Source organism: Macrobrachium rosenbergii, chromosome 10 (genome assembly GCF_040412425.1).
Source record: "Macrobrachium rosenbergii isolate ZJJX-2024 chromosome 10, ASM4041242v1, whole genome shotgun sequence".
Classification (NCBI taxonomy): domain Eukaryota; kingdom Metazoa; phylum Arthropoda; class Malacostraca; order Decapoda; family Palaemonidae; genus Macrobrachium; species Macrobrachium rosenbergii.
Window position 1 is genome coordinate 11883367 of NC_089750.1, and position 12599 is coordinate 11895965.

Genomic DNA, 12599 nt, shown 5'->3' on the forward strand with positions numbered 1-12599 from the left:
CTATTATTATTATTATTATTATTATTATTATTATTATTATTATTATTATTATTATTATTATTATTATTATTATTATTATTATAATAATAATAATAATAATAATAATAATAATAATAATAATAATAATAATAATAATAATAATAATATATTGTTGAATAAAATGGCTGCATTTTGCGAATTGATTTTATAGTGAGTGAAATTTGTGCTTCTGTTTCCTGTTACATAAACATTTTCACACAAAGTATTTACAGAGTGTTGTTCTTAGCTTATAATAGCTCCTGCTATCATCTTCAGACAGGCAGAAAGCCAAATGTCATTATAGGTCCTTTTCTCCTATTATCAACTGCAACGTGAAAGTTCTTCGATATCTAATATGATTTTAAAGCTGCCGTTAAGAAGGAAAACTGTGACACTAACACTGAGAATATTCCTTTTCCCAAATAGTATTCTATTGTCTACCTGTTCCCTCTCGTTCAGTGTATTTTTAACCTCTGACGTAAAAATAGAGACGATAAAGCCAAGGGGCAAATCCCCCAATAACTTAATCCTCTCTATTTTCCCTTTGGGACGCTAAACCATTCTATTTGTGGTGGCCCGTATATTTTTTCCTCTCTGTTGGCTCTGTAACACTGAGGCAACGTTCACTCAGAAGAGTTTAAATTGTGGAATTCTGTATTCCAAAAGTTTTATTTTAGTTAGTGTCCTGATGCGTATCTTAGCTGTTTATTAAACGGGAAGTTTTTATATAATAAAATAAAGCCCTTAAGGATTTACTTAATTAGTATTATTTATTTAAATTTTATCTTTTTAAAATGAAAAAGTTATTTCTTTTCGGTCCTGAAGTTTAAATTTACACATTTTGTTTTGGTTTGTTTATTCAGTATTTAATGTTTCTTCACTTTACCTTTGTTTATTCCACTGTGCCACATGAATGGAGTGTAATATTTAGTCAGAAAAATACCGAATCATATTTCTTCGCATATTTTGCATCCTCCAATATACATGCAAAAACAGAACACAGTCCCATTTATATAACTTCAGATTGACTTTCGCGTATTTGCCTATGGGCAGAGTAGTAATTTATGATTTTGTCATATATATATTAATAAAGGAAATGAATCTTAACTAATATTCCACAGGCTGTCAGCACGATATATATATATATATATATATATATATATATATATATATATATATATATATATATATATATATATATATATATATATATATTATATTTATATATATATGGTATATATATAGCAGTAGTAGTAGTATTCGTAAAATGAATAAATGAAAATGAGTGAAAAGGGAAGAAACGCTTGAAAAATGAAAATGAGTGAAAAGGAAGAAGGAAAGCTGGAAAAATTCTCTGTATTCTCACGTAAAAAAATGTATATATATACCATAATTATATATATAAATTTATAATTATATTATATATATATATATATATATATATATATATATATATATAATCATAATTATATACATATATATTTTTTCTTTTCGTCAGAAGCCAAAGAAATTTTCTAACTTTCCTTCCTGTTTCTTTTAAGCGTTTCTTCCCTTTTCACTCATTTTCAATCTTGCATATTATGAATACAACTACTACTACTACTACTGCATTACCAAGGAAAATAATAAAAATATTATGAATTATAATTGGTTATAATCAGGGAAGATTTGTTTAGAAGAGTATAGCTTGCAGTGCCACATATTTACGCGTCTTATGCAAATCGTAATCTTGGGAATATTTTTGAACTTTACATGATGTCGGAGCTCTTTTGTGACGATAAAATAACTGGAATGATATCCGCATAACGTTATCGGAAATTCTTGAACAGTGACTTGTAAACAGAACCAAAATATCCTACAGTAATTATTGTCAACGACAAAACACTTTGAAACATAATTATAAATTCTATAATCTGTTGGAAAACAATCTCTCTCTCTCTCTCTCTCTCTCTCTCTCTCTCTCTCTCTCTCTCTCTATATATATATATATATATATATATATATATATATATATATATATATATATATATATATATATATATATATATATATATATATATATATATATATATATATATATATATATATGTATGTAAGTCTGTGTGGCAGGGAGGGGGAATACGTAGTTGTGTTTATGTGAGAGTGGGTTCCAGAGAAAAATGAGCTGAACTGAGGTCGTGACAGCAAACTTTCTCCATCAGCCTTATTCTACCTACTGTACTCTAAGGAGTTAGTCTCTTCTTGTGTAATAGTAGGCTACTTTTAGAAAGAACTCAGCCTAATTTCCTCAACTATATAGCAACGCCTTAACACATCAAGAGGAGCATTTATCGTTTGCCCTGAGTAGATGGTGGCTGTTCTTTTAGAAATTAAAAAAAAAAATCTGTGCGCTCTCTCTCTCTCTCTCTCTCTCTCTCTCTCTCTCTCTCTCTCTCTCTCTCTCTCTCTCTCTCTCTCTCTCTCATCTGCGTAAAAAAAATGAGAATGAATAACCTTATGAAATAGGCGTAGAAATATTCTAATGAGACTGAGCGATATATTAAAGTCAAAATGAAAAGTTAAAAACGAAGCACTTGCACAAGCTAGTCAACGAGAAACAGGGAGGAAATAGAAAGTTTTAGTTTTATTAACAATCCACTCAAAAAATGCTTAGTCGTTTTCCTAAATACTTGAATGACACCTAGAGATAATGTGGTATTTTTAATCCGTGCCCGTATTGCCTGACAAAAGTGACTGCTCACATATATTCTCTTCACTTAGTTTGCAAATGCTGTTCATTTATTTGAGGCTTTCAGATTCCACGGCGTACTGGAACATTTTCCAAATTACAGTTATGCATAACCATTGAAAACTGTCCTGTACTATGCATATTTTGTATTCTGTTGCCATAGTCTTAACCCTAAAAACGAAACTGCGGTAAACATTCTGATAAAGGTTCGTACTCGATATTGCCATTTTAACTTGGATGAAATGAAAATAAATAAAGTAATAAACGATAATAAGGATCAAGCATAAGTTTATCAGCAGCAAGAAAATAAAATGCAATGCAAAAAGCTATAAGTTAAAATATCAAGAACTCCGTAAGATTGTAATCTTCGAAACAGATCTGTTACGTTAGAACTTACAACGGTGTCTGAAAACAAAAACAAAATCCGCAGAGAAGAATATCTTCGCTTTTCAAATAACGTGTTACTAAAGAGACTGGAGTCAACTCTATTAATTTTACTCATTACTCTTTCCCAAGAATGGTTAATAGATTATGTATAAAGTCACTGAATACTTTTCATCTCTTTGGAATTAGATGATCAGTGAAAAATGAGCAGTGTCAAAAACATAAATTGGGGCAGAAAATTAAGTTGCTCTTTTAATTTCTCGTTTATTAGAAACTGTCTTCAAAGTTTAACGATAGAAGAGTATTCTTTACCAATATTGCTTTTCTTTGATCAAGTCAGGAACTAATTTCATTAGCCTTAGAGTCTGGTTCAAGGAGCATGAGTCGACGGTTTGGGGTATTATTATATGTAGTTCATAATTTAGATATATATATATATATATATATATATATATATATATATATATATATATATATATATATATATATATATATATATATATATATATATATATATATATATATATATATATATATATATATATATATATATATATATATATATATATATATATATATATATATATATATATATATATATATATATATATATATATATATATATATATATATATATATATATATATATATATATATATATATATATATATATACACATATATATATATATATATATATATATATATATATATATATATATATATATATATATATGTATATATATATATATATACACACATAAATATATAGTTGGCTACTGTAGGTCACAGCTACTGTAGGTTAGAGAATGGCGTGGGGTTAGCTAGCTACACTGCTTAAAAAAAGATTTCCTTGGAATCGTAAGGTTAACATCCCTTTGATCCAAACCCTATAAGGGTAAAAGAGAGGCGTATTGTACAGGCCAATTGTTTGCACACTCACGCCTATATATACATACATACACACACGAACACACACACACATACATATATAAATATATATATATATATATATATATATATATATATATATATATATATATATATATATATATATATATATATATATATATATATATATATATATATATATTCTATGACAAAGATTTTTCATATTTTTTCTACTTACGTGATTCCTGATTCATTTCGTGAAGGTTTTCACAAAGACGAGGGCTAGAACGCATGACACATGTTCCCCTTTAAAGTTCTTTAAAAAGCCTAAGGGCCCCTGGGTCACAAAGGACTGCATTACTAGGTACAACGTCCCTGCCATGAACAGGAACTTTGCATATCATCAAAGATTCAGGGCAACGGAGACCCCCGGTCTCACAAGTTTTCAAGTCAGTTCTCACTCATAAGTTTTTATTTTTTTTTTACTTTTGCGTTTTGTTTTCTATTCGTGTAACACACTGCAGTGATGCAGTAGGCGTTTTTGTATACAGTAATGTAACAGATCATATCGTACCCATTTAATAGGCTGATAAATGAATGCTTTTTATTATAGGGAATCCACGTGCCACCTCTGAGATAAATTTCCTTTAAAAATATTAAACTGCCTTCTTTCTATGGGACTTCTAACGAAACAAAGCTTGTAAGTGACAAGGAAGAAAAATATTAAAGAAATGGTCTGTTCTGTTTACGACTTTCGTAATGTTATAAGTTTTGTTCTTGCATGAAGAAAGTCATTTACACAACAGACCATTTCTTCAATATTTTTCTTTCTTGTCACTTGCATGGTTTGTTTCTTCAGATGCCCCATAGAATGAAGGCTGTTTATTATCTTTAAAGGAAATTTATCTTAGAGGTGGCATGTGGATTCCATAAAATCAAAAGCGTTCATTTTTCCGAAGAAGACCAAATGGGGCAAGGGTATATTAGACCTTTTTTGTATATACCATAAATATGCCCACAAAGGAAGATGGTGACACTAAGAACCGCAAATTTTTGTATTGGCCTCAGCGAAGCATATTTCCACGGAATTCACAGGCTCTTCGGCAATGGTACACTTTTAGCAACAAAAATCATTATGAATATGTAGGAAAATCCCTCCAAAAATCATTGATCAAATTTCTTTGGTATGTTGTCTACATAAAGCATTAGAAATTAATGTTTGCAAAATTTATGGCAGTCAATTTCTCTGCACCGTATAAAATTTAGCTCACATGAAATACAAGGAAACATTACGACCGAGCAAAATTATACCCAAAATGTACAACACTTTCTGTGCCCTATATATAAATCTCTTATTTTACTGATGCTGTAGTACCCACGAAGGTTTTACATTATGGGGAGAATTAGCAAATATCTCTGGTTTCTTAGGGATTTTACTGAACATTCCATATTCATCAGCCTATTCCCATATGTGAAAGGAACACACACTGTAACAAGACCTTTTTCAACTGAAATAATTCACATGTGAATTTTGAAAGTGAAGGATCCGAATTTGTATTTATTGCGTTTCCCGAGGACTCATCACCTCTATTGAAATCTGTTTAACATTATTCATTGTTTCTCACAGAGGAAAAAGATGATAGGAAGACCTACAAAGGGTCAAAAAGACAAGGTGAAAGAGTCACTGGAAACGAAGGGTCATATTGTCCAGGAGGTGCAAGATAGGAGCGAAAGGCCCAGGAGTAGGGGGTGTTCGACGTGTTGCTGATGAAAACTTCTGTGGAACTGTATGAAACGGCTACTGGAGTGGAAATTTTTCGCTGCAGAGGATCCTTCCACGATTTAACAGTAATGTGTGAATGTGTCAGTGACCGCTGCCGTGTTTTTTTTCTCTCTGGAGCCACCCCTGTTAGGAGGCAATGGCATAATTATGATATAGATTGTTTTACTTCTGTTTTACTTTCTTCTTCCGTGTCGGGGGGGGGGGTTGCTTAGGCTCACTAAGAGAAGTTATTCATTGCCTTTCGGCTTCCATCTTGAGGAATGTACACAGATATCCAGTAATAATAATAATAATAATAATAATAATAATAATAATAATAATAATAATAATAATAATAATAATAATCAGTAGAAGAAGACAAAAAAAGTATATTATGCTATATACAGATGACATATTTACACATCAAATATAATATATACCTTTTTTACATTATTTTTAACTTTGGCCCAACAAATTAATTCCGAGCTTCTCGGAAAGACGTCTCCTCCCCTCCTCTCCTTCTCTTTCTCTCAGTAGAAGTGCTTACATACTGCAAAATGAAGGTCTCTCTTTTAGTTGCTATATTTGTCTCTACCATTTTTATTCTCCTGACCCATTCTCTTCCCTATAGTCTCATCTTAGCTGATGCTATTGTTCGTAAAGTGAAACGGTTGCTGCACGTGTGCTAGCAGTCAAGAAAGAAACAACGTGTTCATGCACAACATTTCCTGGACAATTTATTGCATGAAATATCGGTAACAATTTCTCCAAATTGATACAAAAGGGGAAAGCAAATATTTTAAACTCCATTATGTAATTATATTCTTTCTCTTTCTAAATATCTCGTACCCAGATAATATCTCTTAATCTCGTAATAAAAAATTAAGTTCTTTCAAATCACTTCAGAGGCAGGGATAACAAATTGTTATAGACTTTTGAAATCGAGGCCTCCTACTGCTCTCTCTCTCTCTCTCTCTCTCTCTCTCTCTCTCTCTCTCTCTCTCTCTCTCTCTCTCTCTCTCTCTCTTCTTGTCAATGTTCTACCTCTTCTTTTTCTTCTCCGCTATTTGTCGTTCTAGCTATCCATATTTTATCTGGATCTCTAATAAGACAAAGTAAGATGCGGTGTATTAGAAATAATCGACTGATTTTGCAGTACAATGATAAATTTAAATTTGTAAATTTTTAAGAGAAGGTTTGTTTATTGAAGCAAAACACTAATTACGCAACGGAAAAGTAATTTAGCAATGCATATCTGAACACAATTATTAATTTAAATCTTAAAGAAGGAAGGGATATTACGCAGAACCTCGGTTTTAGCTATTATGCTTAGTGATAGACATAAATAATAAACAACAACACACGCAGTCAGTTAACGAAGGTCCCTAGTATCATAGCATTCCTGAACAAAGAAGTAGCTATAGTTTGGGTATTGTTCGTAAAAGTATGATTTTATAGCAAGGCCGGTGGTTTTGAATGAAGAGACTACTTGATGGAGAATGATTAAATAGTATTATAAGGATAAATTAAATAGAAATAACTGAGATGATTCCCTATACAAAAGCAGTTGAAAAAATATTGATAGATTTGGAGCCCTATCTGTGGCACAAGTAAATAGCAGCATGTTTTCTCTTTGGGATTCAATTTACAGCGAAGATCTGTCTTGCGAGATTCCAGGAAAACTTTTCCTTCGTTCTGCAACATGGACTTTGCACGCTTCCTTTTTGATTTAGTAGGATATTCCAGCTAAGTTATTGGAGCTATAGATCTTCTGCAACGCTTACTCTTCAGAGAGAGAGAGAGAGATAATTTACGGTTAAATAAATACCATTTGGTTTTGGTTTCTTTCTTCGTTTTGCTGGAGTCACAAAACCCCTCAGGAGAATTTCAGTTCCCTTTCAGAAGAGCTACGCCAGAGCACGCACCTGTCATTGCTAAAATTCAATGTATTTCACTGTACATGTTTAATAATTGTGTTCTTGATGAAAACAAACTAATTTCAGTCTTTGGGAAAGAAACGATGATAATTTAACTCAAACATAATTTTCGCGTTTTGTTGTATATTCAAATTAGGTACAAATGAAACGCCTGTAATAATATGAAGCCAATTAGCATTTGAAAGCGTCTGTGAAGCCTGAAATTGAATTTCACATCGGAGCACAATGGCTTCTTTGGAATTATAACACGATTCTGGCGTAAATTACCTTTTCATAATGCCCTTTCATTGTTATCTAAAAGAGAAGCTAATGCACCTGCCTCATGCTGATAAAAGGGTTTGTGGTAAAATTTCGTTTCCAGACCTTTACAGTAATCATTCTTCGTCTGTAAGTCCTTGGATATATTAAGCACCTTTTGCCACTCTTACTTATTCATTCAAAGGCTGATGATTATGGAAGACTTTCGTGCATTGTGTGTCAGTAGCTGTTTTATGCCTCTCAGTCTAATTATTTCTGTCCTTGTTTATGCCGACACGTTCCTCCACCTTCAGGATGTCTCTAGTAGATCGGAGGGAATTGCCGACTGCTTCCTCATGTTCGCTGGCGATATATATGCTTGTGGCAAGGTAAGTTTTCATGATCTGAAAGTCATCCTATCTTGTGATATTTTAACTCACGCTATTATGGGTCACTACATGTACATAATTGTGTCCATCTATCTATCCTTTTATATATAATATCTAAATATATACATACATATATTAAGGATCCTAGTTTTCTCCAAAAACAGTTTATTAAACAGTTATCATCCAACTCTTTCAACACAGAGCAAAATTGTTTTTATTTGTGGAAACCACTTTATATAAATATATTATAGTGAGATAAAGAATATATGTACCATTCAGTGCATTTCTTTATCCCTCTATAATGTAGTTATATACAGCGGTTTCGAAAAATATAAATAATTTTACTCTGTGCCGAAATAGTAGAACAGTGATTGTTTAATATTTTTTTTTAAATATTAGAATTCTTTAAACATATATTCGACAAAAGGTGTCAGTAGACGAGATAAAGGATTAACATATAGGAAAGCCCCATGCTATATCAAGCACGATTTTGAATTTCAATCCAACATGTTTCTTTTTGAACCAAAGGTTTGGTCTCTTGTTTCATGTAAATGACGGCTCTTTCATCTCGCGAATTTATTCATACTTGAAAAAGAATTCGGAGTAGTTTTAATGGAAACAAGTAAAAAATGCGCCGAAGTTTCTTCGGCGCAATCGAGTTCTCTGCACAGCCGCTACAGCGTATGATCAAGGCCACAGAAAATAGATCTATCTCTTGGTGGTTTCGGTTTAATGCTGTATGAGCTGCAGCCCATGAAAGCTTAACCACGGCCCGGTGGTGGCCTATCCTATATTGTTGCCAGAAGCACGATTATGACTAACTGTAACCTTAAATGAAATAAAAACTGCTGAGGCTAGAGGGCTGCAATTTGGTATGTTTGATGATTGGAGGGTGGGTGATCAACATACGAACTTGCAGCCCTCTAGCCTAAGTAGTTTTTAAGATCTGAGGGCGGACAGAAAAAGTGCGGACGGACAGGCAAAGCCGTCACAATAGTTTTCTTTTATCGAAAACTCAAAAATATAGCTTTCTTATTTTGTGTTAAAGAAGACATTATGTGAACTTTCTCATTTATCCCTACTACTAATTCATTTCTTTCTTAACATTCATTACGATTTCTTAATCACTGCCATGTAGCCAAATTTGTTTTTACTCGGCAACTAATGGTAGATGTAACTGTAGGTGATTTCACATGTAAGGTAATAAAGTAAGTTTGACAGCTTTAACGAGATATAACGTCTACAGGTTTTATCAGATAATTTCCAAATGTAGTGGTTTTATTTTTTTACAAATAGGTCATTCACACAGCAGTTTAATTTAACAATTATTGTTAAAAAAACCAGTTCAGCCAGTTTAAAAGCTACGTTATATAGAATATCAACCCTGGTATGAGAGAAGTGAATTTAGTTATTATATATTATTATTGTTTATGTGTATGTATAAAATCCAATAATGTCTCTCTTCTGGAAGCTCATTTAAAACATTCTGCTATTGGATGTATTGGATGTAAAATTATCAAAAAAGTTTTGTAAGATGTAATGATTAAACGTGTTTTTATCAGGTTAATTGCTAATTCAAAATTTAATTAAAATACATAATAAACTTTCCTTTTGATATAAATAAATATATATATATATACTCTATATATATATATATATATATATATATATATATATATATATATAAATATATATAAATATATATATATATATATATATATATATATATATATATATATATATATATAGATATATATATATATATAGAGAGAGAGAGAGAGAGAGAGAGAGAGAGAGAGAGAGAGAGAAGAGAGAGAGAGAGTATGAGTTTATTGCTTAAAATGAGCGGCTTCAAGTGCAGTTCGAGATGTTTGAAATTTCTTCGAAAAATATTGTAGTACGTATGAAAATGTTTGGGTTTTACCAGTTTTTACCAGAAAATCATGAAATTTGTTCGTATATATTTGGTTAATTTTTTTTTTTTTTTTGAGTCTTGGAAAACGATCTTTGAGGAAGAACTTTTTTTGACGGAGCTTCTGTTCCAAGTAAGAATACTTGGAGCGGATCGGTTTTGAGTAGATATGATAACAGAAACAATTATATTTGCAAGAGTTGTGCTTATCAGTTTGCGATTATATATTAACGAATTCAAAACAAGGGACTTCGAAAAGATAAGTGAACAGGCAAACACGCAGACAAACAGAGGAGCAAGAAGAGAAGACACACTGTCTGATCAAAATTATCTGCCAGTTGTACCAATTTCCATGGTGGTCGTCTGGTTCCTCTTCGTCTCTGATAATATTTTTTCTCTATTATCGTATTTGCCTTCTCTCTCTCTCTCTCTCTCTCTCTCTCTCTCTCTCTCTCTCTCTCTCTCTCTCTCTCTCCTTTATGTTTTGGCTTAGGTTTCCTTATATAACAGTTCAATCTTTTTCGTGCTGTCTGTATTCAGTCATCAATCCAAGGCACTCTTCCTTTAAGCCGTGCGCGTTCTATTCCACGATCTGCCGAGTAACGTGAACACCACACTGAACAATAGAGACCAGTATTTAAGTGGTGCTGTATTGAAACATACGTTTATTTTAGTGTACGAAGGCCAGCAAAAAAAAAAAATGGCAAGCGAGGACTCTTGTAACTTTACAAGAATCCTTGGAGGAAGAATACTAATTTTAATGCCTTGCATTTGAATATATCACTTTGTTCTTTACCAGAAAGTAACGTTTTTGAAGACGCTGAAATTTATAAAACAATTCTTGTCATTACGTATTCAACCTAACATCATTCAAGCTTTCCTTGATAGAGGAAAGTCTACAGAAATATGTGACTTGTAATATAAAAAATACAGACATAGTTATGTGTGTGTGTGCACATATACATACACGACCGTCCCATCCAATGCATAGCTGACTATGTAAACATACAGTATTGACACAATCCTTTCAACAAGTTTTACAATGACTAGGAGGGTTGCTGCTCGTTATAGGAATATAAAATATGTTGTCTGTATTTCGTTGGGAAATCTATGTTGCAGAGGCTTTTATTTTGGACCACTGCATTTTTTCATTTTTTTTTTTCTGTTTGTATTCACTTTCCTAAAATTCTAAGCTTTACGTTTTTGGTTGGGATTTCAGTTTAGCCTGGATGCCAGTCGAGCCTAACTTTTTTTTACATCACAAAGCTTTCAGATTTCTCCCATTGTTGAAAAGAAGTTTAGTACACGGCAAAATGTGGTTTTTGGTATTGTGTTTCAAAGCTAATGAAAGCAGTGGAAATACGGTTTCAGTTTGTTGAAGGTTCAGTATGATTTTAAAAGGCTGTTGAATGTGAGGTTTCGTTTGGAATACATTCTGTATTTTAGTTTGTAGTCAAGTTATCAAAAGTTATCCTCCTTTTTCATAGATTTTAATTTATATTTGCCTCTCTGTATCAAGATATTCATTACATTAACTGTGTGTATGCGTGTGCGTGTGGGCGAAATCCTCAGAAAAAATTCTTAAGTAATCATTAACGTGCTGATATTTGTAAGAACTTTAAAAAGATCGAGAGAGAGAGATGCCGCCTCTCTCTCTCTCTCTCTCTCTCTCTCTCTCTCTCTCTCTCTCTCTCTCTCTCTCTCTCTCTCTCTCTCTCTCCCCTTTGATCCTTGTAAAGTTCGTCCACTCCATAACCTCATCGATAAAACAATACTGACATTCGGAATCAAGGAAGGAAGGAAGGAATTTTCAGCCTCCTTTTTCCTAGGTCCCAGTCAAGTCCCACAAGGAAGGTTTCTCGATCCTTCCAAGTTGAAGAACGTCTACTTAGAATCAAGCAGCACCTAACGGATAAAGTGAAAGTTGCCGGATGGATTGTTGCGACTCAGTTGGGCAAAACGTTCTTCTCGAAATTAATAAAATTTAGCATGATTAATTAATTAAAGGAATTACTTTTCCCGCCTATTATACTTACCATTTTAACAAGAAATAGAAAAGGATTGAATTTGAAGTTTTGATATTCACGAAGTAACATTATATTAATAACCTTTGCTGGTTCTCGTAATAGTTGCTTGTATTACTCCAGTATTTATATTTAGGTTTAACGTATATAATTACCATCGCATCAGTATTTTATTATTTCCTTTTCGAGTCATTTTATCCTTTATTCACTCTTTATTTCATGAAAGCAACGTCTAGGAATGCAAGAATGACAGATTTAAATGTACTTAAGACATTTATCATTTTTCGTTGTTCAGCTGTTAATGACCATGTCCCCATA